This window comes from Chelonia mydas, chromosome 13 (assembly GCF_015237465.2).
Source record: "Chelonia mydas isolate rCheMyd1 chromosome 13, rCheMyd1.pri.v2, whole genome shotgun sequence".
NCBI lineage: Eukaryota > Metazoa > Chordata > Testudines > Cheloniidae > Chelonia > Chelonia mydas.
In genome coordinates, this window is record NC_051253.2 from 19,909,620 (window position 1) to 19,916,130 (window position 6,511).

The window sequence follows — 6,511 nt, forward strand, 5'->3', positions numbered from 1 at the left end:
CTATTTCTCAATGAAAGAAACTTAAGCTCTGTGCCCAAGTTACCTTAGGCACTCCTGAACATTTTTTTCCAGTGTCTGGAAATAAATTCAAAAGTTCCTATTTAAGGCTGAGTAGTTTGTTGGAAAACTATCCAAGTTCGGATGGCCTTCCTCTCCCCACTTCCCCCACAGCTTGCTAACAGACCCATGCACCTTTATATTGCTAATAATCTAAAACTTGTAAATGTAGGTCCTGCTTTCCATCATAGCCCCAAGCTGGCTTCTATTTGCATGTCAGTTTACTGTTTTTGTACATTATCAGCTGTATGCACAGCTAATAAAACTTACACTACACACAGGTATTCATGGTAGTGCATGAAAATTAAATGTGTAAGTGTGTGTGCAACATTGAACACATAAATGGAGGCCACATTTTGAAAATTTGCTCACAGTGAATAGTAACAGTCAAATTATTTCATGATCCAGGGTTTATCCTGAACCCTGAAAGCAGGTTGGCTGGGGATGAAAAAAGCATTCTATCCTACTTTAGCTTTACAATTGTTGTAATGGCCTTTTTGCTGTACAAAGGATTGAACCAATCTAATATCTAGGGAAGCATCTGACACAATTATGGAGAGCAGAATTACTTTCGGCAAGCCTCTCAAAGCAAGGTAGAGCCTGAGTGTGGGAGGGATTTTTGATGTTACCCTGCAGCACTACACTTACTACTTTGGAAGAATATTGGCACATAAATTCCATCCACATACAAGCCACCTGTTTACATATTTGTACTGTTCAGATTTTTAGAACATTAGGGAGTACAGTAGCTATGCAGACTCAAGTTACCTCAGCTCCATTTAAATGGCATTCTGTAGCTATGTGGGTTGTGGTAAGACACTTCCCCCTCAAGTCTCTGAAGGTCCCTTTCTCAAAGTGCTGTCTGTCACTCACACATACACACTCACCCAAGGGAAAAAACCCACAAGGGAAGTATTCTAAATCTTTTATCTCTGATGGTGTTCCTTTTTTCTTCCATGCTCTTGAGGATTCAATATGGTAGATTCAGTTGTAACTGTGCTGTACCTACAACTTGAATATAAGGTGAGGTTTGAGAAGATTCAGAGAACTTGTGCATTTTCTTTACTTTGAGAGGTTCTGTACATCTTGGCATCCATTGGAGTAGGCAGTCTCATTTAATGCTATTTCTTGTCACACTAATGCAGGGGTGGGCAAACTTTTTGGTGCAAGGGCCACATCTGGGTATGGAAATTGTTTGGCGGGCCATGAATGCTCATGAACTTGGGACTTGGGGTGCGGGAGGGGGTGAGGGCTCCAGCTGGGGGTGCAGGCTCTGGGGTGCAGGATGGTGGGACTGAAGGGTTTGGAGAGTGGGAGGGGGATCAGTGCTGGGGCAGGAGGTCGGGACGCTGGAGGGGGTCAGGAGTGCCAGCTGATGGGAGCTGCGGGGGCAGCTCTTGGGGAGGGGGCAGCGTGCAGAGCCCCATGGCTGCCCTTATGCTTAAGAGCCAGAGGGGGGACATGCTGCTGCTGCTTCCACGAGCTGCGTGGAGCCACAGCACATGTGGAGCAGGGCAAGCCCTGGTCCCCGCTCCCCAGCAGGAGCTTGGGGCCAGATTTAAACTTCTGAAGGGCTGGATGCGGTCCCCGGGCTGTAGTTTGCCCACCCCTGCACTAATGGTACCGACCTATGTCTTCCCACTCCATTGAACTGCTTTACCTTCTCTGCTAGAGAAGCACAGTGTTAAAACCTACCTAGTGGGACAGATTAGTGCTTGAACCCCAACTAATCTTGCGTTGAATGATTTAACCTCCATTTAGATGTGTAGTTATTAGGGCTGTCAAATGATTAATTGTGATTAATCACACTGTTAAATAATAACACCATTTATTTAAATATTTTTGGATGTTTTCTAAATTTTCAAATATATTGATTTCAGTTACAACAAAGAATACAAAGTGTACAGTGCTCACTTTATATTTTTTATTACAAATATTTGCACCGTAAAAAACAAAAGAAATAGTATTTTTAATTCACCCAATACAAGTTTTGTAGTGCAGTCTCTTTATCATGAAAGTTGAACTGACAACTGTAGCATTATATACAAGAAAACTGCATTCAAAACAATATAAAACTTTAGAGCTTATAAGTCTAATCAGTCCTACTTCTTGTTCAGCCAATCAATCACTCAGACAAACAAGTTTGTTTACATTGGCAGAAGATAATGCTGCCGGCTTCTTGTTTACAATGTCACCTGAAAGTGAGAACAGGCGTTCTCAGGGCACTGTTGTAGCCAGCGTCACAAGACATTTACATGCCAGATGGACTAAAGATTCATATGTCCCTTCATGCTTCAACTACCATTCCCGAGGACATGCATCCATGCTGATGATGGGTTCTGCTCGATAATGATCCAAAGCAATGCAGACTGACGCATGTTCATTTTCATCATCTGAGTCAGATGCCACCAGCAGAAGGTTGAGTTTCTTTTTTGGTGGTTCCGGTTCTGTAGTTTCCGCATCAGCGTGTTGCTCTTTTAAGACTTCCGAAAGCATGCTCCGTACGTCATCCCTCTCAGATTTTGGAAGGCACTTCAGATTCTTAAACCCTGGGTCAAGTGCTGTAGCTATCTTTAGAAATTTCACATTGGTACCTTCTTTGTGTTTTGTCAAATTTGCAGTGAAAGTGTTCTTAAAACGAACAACATGTGCTGGGTCATCATCAGAGACTGCTATCACATGAAATATATGGCAGAATGGGGGTAAAACAGAGCAGGAGACATACAATTCTCTCCCAAAGAGTTCAGTCACAAATTTAATTAACACACTTTTTTAACGAGCGTCATCAGCATAGAAGTGTCCTCTGGAACGATGGCCGAAGCATGAAGAGGCATATGAATCTTTGGCACATAAATATCTTGCGATACCGGCTACAAGAGTTCTTGTTCTCACTTTCAGGTGTCATTGTAAATAAGAAGCCAGCAGCATTATCTCCCATAAATGTAAACACACTTGTTTGTCTTAGTGATTGGCTGACCAGGAAGTAGGACTGAGTGGACTGAGAAGTAGGCTCTAAAGTTTTACCTTGTTTTTGACTGCAGTTACGTGACAAAAAAAAAAATCTACATTTGTAAGTTGCTCTTTCACAATAAAGAGATTGCATTACGGTACTTGTATGAGGTGAATTGAAAAATACTATCTTTTATCATTTTTACAGTGCCATTATTTGTAATAAAAAATAAGTGATCACTGTACACTTTGTATTCTGTATTGTAATTGAAAGTGATATATTTGAAAATACAGAAAAACATCCAAAAATATTTAATAAATTTCAATTGATATTCTATTGTGTGATTAAAACAGGGATTATTGGTGATTACTTTTTTTAGTTAATTGTGTGAGTTAATTGCGATTAATCGACAGCCCTAATAGTTATCAGATATTTTGCCAGTTTCTCCACTCCTTGTAGACACATCTGGACTTAAATCCTCAACTCTTGTTACAGCATTTATACTGTACATTTCCTACCTCTTACCCTGATAATGCCAGCTACTGCTGTTTGCTGGTGCTGATCAGCCTGCCTCAGGGATGACACCTTCCCATCCTTGCCTCTGGGAACTTAGGAGGCAGGCTTGTCAGCAGAGGCAATGGGGAAGTGAACAGGTATGTAGGGGGACAAGAAGGTAAAGAATGGGAAGAGAAAAGAGGGGAGATTATTATACTCCTTGCTTTAAGCCCATAGACCTGCAATGGCTTGCTGGAAAAGGGAAATCCCTGGGCGGGAAGCCATAGCAGGAGGGCTCTCCTGTTACATGCCCCCTGATCCTTTGGTCCTCATGCTAGGCCATGGTCCAAGTGCAGTGCTCAAATAGTGATGATGGTGTTGTGAGGCACTAGGGCCACACTGGGCTGTGTTGAAGGAGAATCCAATTTTTCTGCTGCTATGGCTCACAGCACAGGAAATATCCTGGTTGAGCCCATGCAGATCTGTTAGGTTGAGAATGTAGGCAAGTGCTAATGCTCCACTGTCATCTCTCCCCCTCCTGCCTGCTTTCGCTCATTCCTCTGGTGAACTGGGAGAGCAAAGGCAGCATTGCTGTGGGGAATGGCATCTTTGCGCCGAGACAGCACTTCAAGCATTCTCTGTGGTGCTGCTAAAGATTTCTGCAGTGTCAATTGCAATTAACATTCTGGGAAGTTGCCAGATAAGCTAATGTTAAATATTAATGCCATCCTTAATTGATGCATCTTATCACTCAAACAGAAAACCCAAAGACTTCCCAACTTCACAGCAAATTCCTGTTCAAAGTCAGAATATTACACACATCCAGTTCCTCACTGCCAAGCTCAAATGCACAAAATGAACTTTGACCTCAGTGCTGGATTAAGATGTATTACCTATAGGCATAAAAGTAGGGCTAAAGTCTATAACATATTTACACATGGAAAAAGTATGAGGTTAGATACAGAGCTCAGGTTATGTACTGTGAGATTGCACGTATCTACTTCTTCACATGCTGTCTAGTTGCCTGAAAGGGAGTTTATGGAGCAGAGGTGTCACTGTGTTTAGGTGATAAGGTGTGAGTTAAGGGTTGCATATCTTGCTTTAACTACTGCTTCTCTGGATTTTTAGTGGCTGTTTTTACAGAAAATGCATTTGAGGAGTTTTAACTAAATATTGTAGATTGGCCACAAATATTGAGCACTCACAGAATTTAAGGTCAGAAGGGACCATCATGATCATCTAGTCTGACCTCATGCATGTTGCAGGCCACAGAATTTCACCCACCCACTCGTGTATGAGACTCCTATCCTCTGGCTTCGTTACTGCAATGCGACTAGGGCTAGGGTGGACTGCAGCTGCCATTCTGCAGCAGCACCGTCTCAGCTTTTCTTTTAGGAAGGAAGAATAACTTTTCCAACCATTAATTTAGGTGCAATTGTATTTAAGTAGGTAGAACATGATTACCCACTTTAGACTAGAACCAGCTTGCTGGCTTTAATACACCTGTACTCTTTACAGAAAGTCCATAGGGTCTAATTACAAGTGCTAAGGAGTTTTGTGTGTCACCTAAAAAAGGTAATGTACTGCCCACTAAAACCATGTTGGATAGCTATTGGTATATGACTGGAAAGGAAAAACACCACTTTAAATCTCCAGCACCTCTTGCAGCATCTGGTCTTTCCTTGGTTTTCTTGTCATGTACTCAGCAGGCCTAAACATTTGCTTATGAGCTCTGTCAGTGTCAGAGGCCAAGGCAGGATGTCTGAAGGAAATTCAACAGCAATACATAATTTTAAAAAATCACATGAAATAAAATCCTTTCAAACTTCACTCATCCCAACCATGTCCTTGTAGTTTTTTAGGTTAATGGGAATCTCCTCTCCCCACAGCCGCATGGCAGATGGCTGGAACTAAGGAACAATATCCTTGAATCTAAGGTGAACTCCTGGGGGAGTAAATTCTAGGATTTTCAGTTTTTGCGTTACTATTATTTATTGTCTTGTGGTAGCATCTAGGAGTCCTATCTGTGGAGCAGGACCTCATTGCACTAAGTGCTGCCTAAACCTAGAGCAAAGACAGTTTCTGCCCCCAAGAGTTTACAATCTAAGGGAATAAATACTAGTATTAATAAATCTACAATTCTCTATATGCCTTTTCTGTAACAATTAAGACAGTGTGTTCTTTCCTTGGATGCAGGGACTGTCATTCACATATTCTTATTTTTGGCACAGTTTGGCCCCTTTTTTTCATGATCTCAGATAAATACAGGGCCTGATTTTTAGAAGGGTGGGTGAGCTCATGTAACCCAAACTGATTTTGAGCCTAGTGTTCCCATTCATTTCAGTCAGAGTGTTTTGGTATCTTTTATAAAGGTGTGGTATTTAAATGTGGATTTTCTGTCCTGCCTTGTTCGGTTTCTCAAAGTATCGTAAGTCATCCAGTGGCCTTCTGATAAACTGGGGTACAAAGGAGCTGGTTCCCATAGGTGAGCTGATGGTTCAATGTGAATGGCACACTTAAGCCTCTGCTGGAACAAATTCAATCCCTGTGGTTCAGTTGCACATTTCCACACATCTCCTGCTCCTCGGTATGTAATCTACATTTGAAAGAGATGCTGAACAGCTACTGAGAAAAGATTAATGGGGTACCTGACTCTGTTTTAGTTCTATCTCCCTCTATATTTCTCTTTGACTCCTATCACCATAATATCTAAATGCCCCATCACACCTCAGTAAGACAGAAGAGCAGTAACAGTCCCTGATTTACAGATGAGGAGCCAAACGGCCACAGGGAGAGGTGACTTTCCTAAGGTCAAGGTGGGTGAGGTAACATCTTTGATTAGATCAACTTCCGTTGGTGAGAGAGACAAGCTTTTGAGCTTACACAGAGCTCTTCCTCACCGCATTTCCCAAGCTCGGGCAGGATTCCTGGGGTAGGGCAGGAAGCAGAACCCAACCTCTTCCTTAACAAGACCTTCGACCCTTCTCCGATTGTGGCCACATAGGATGC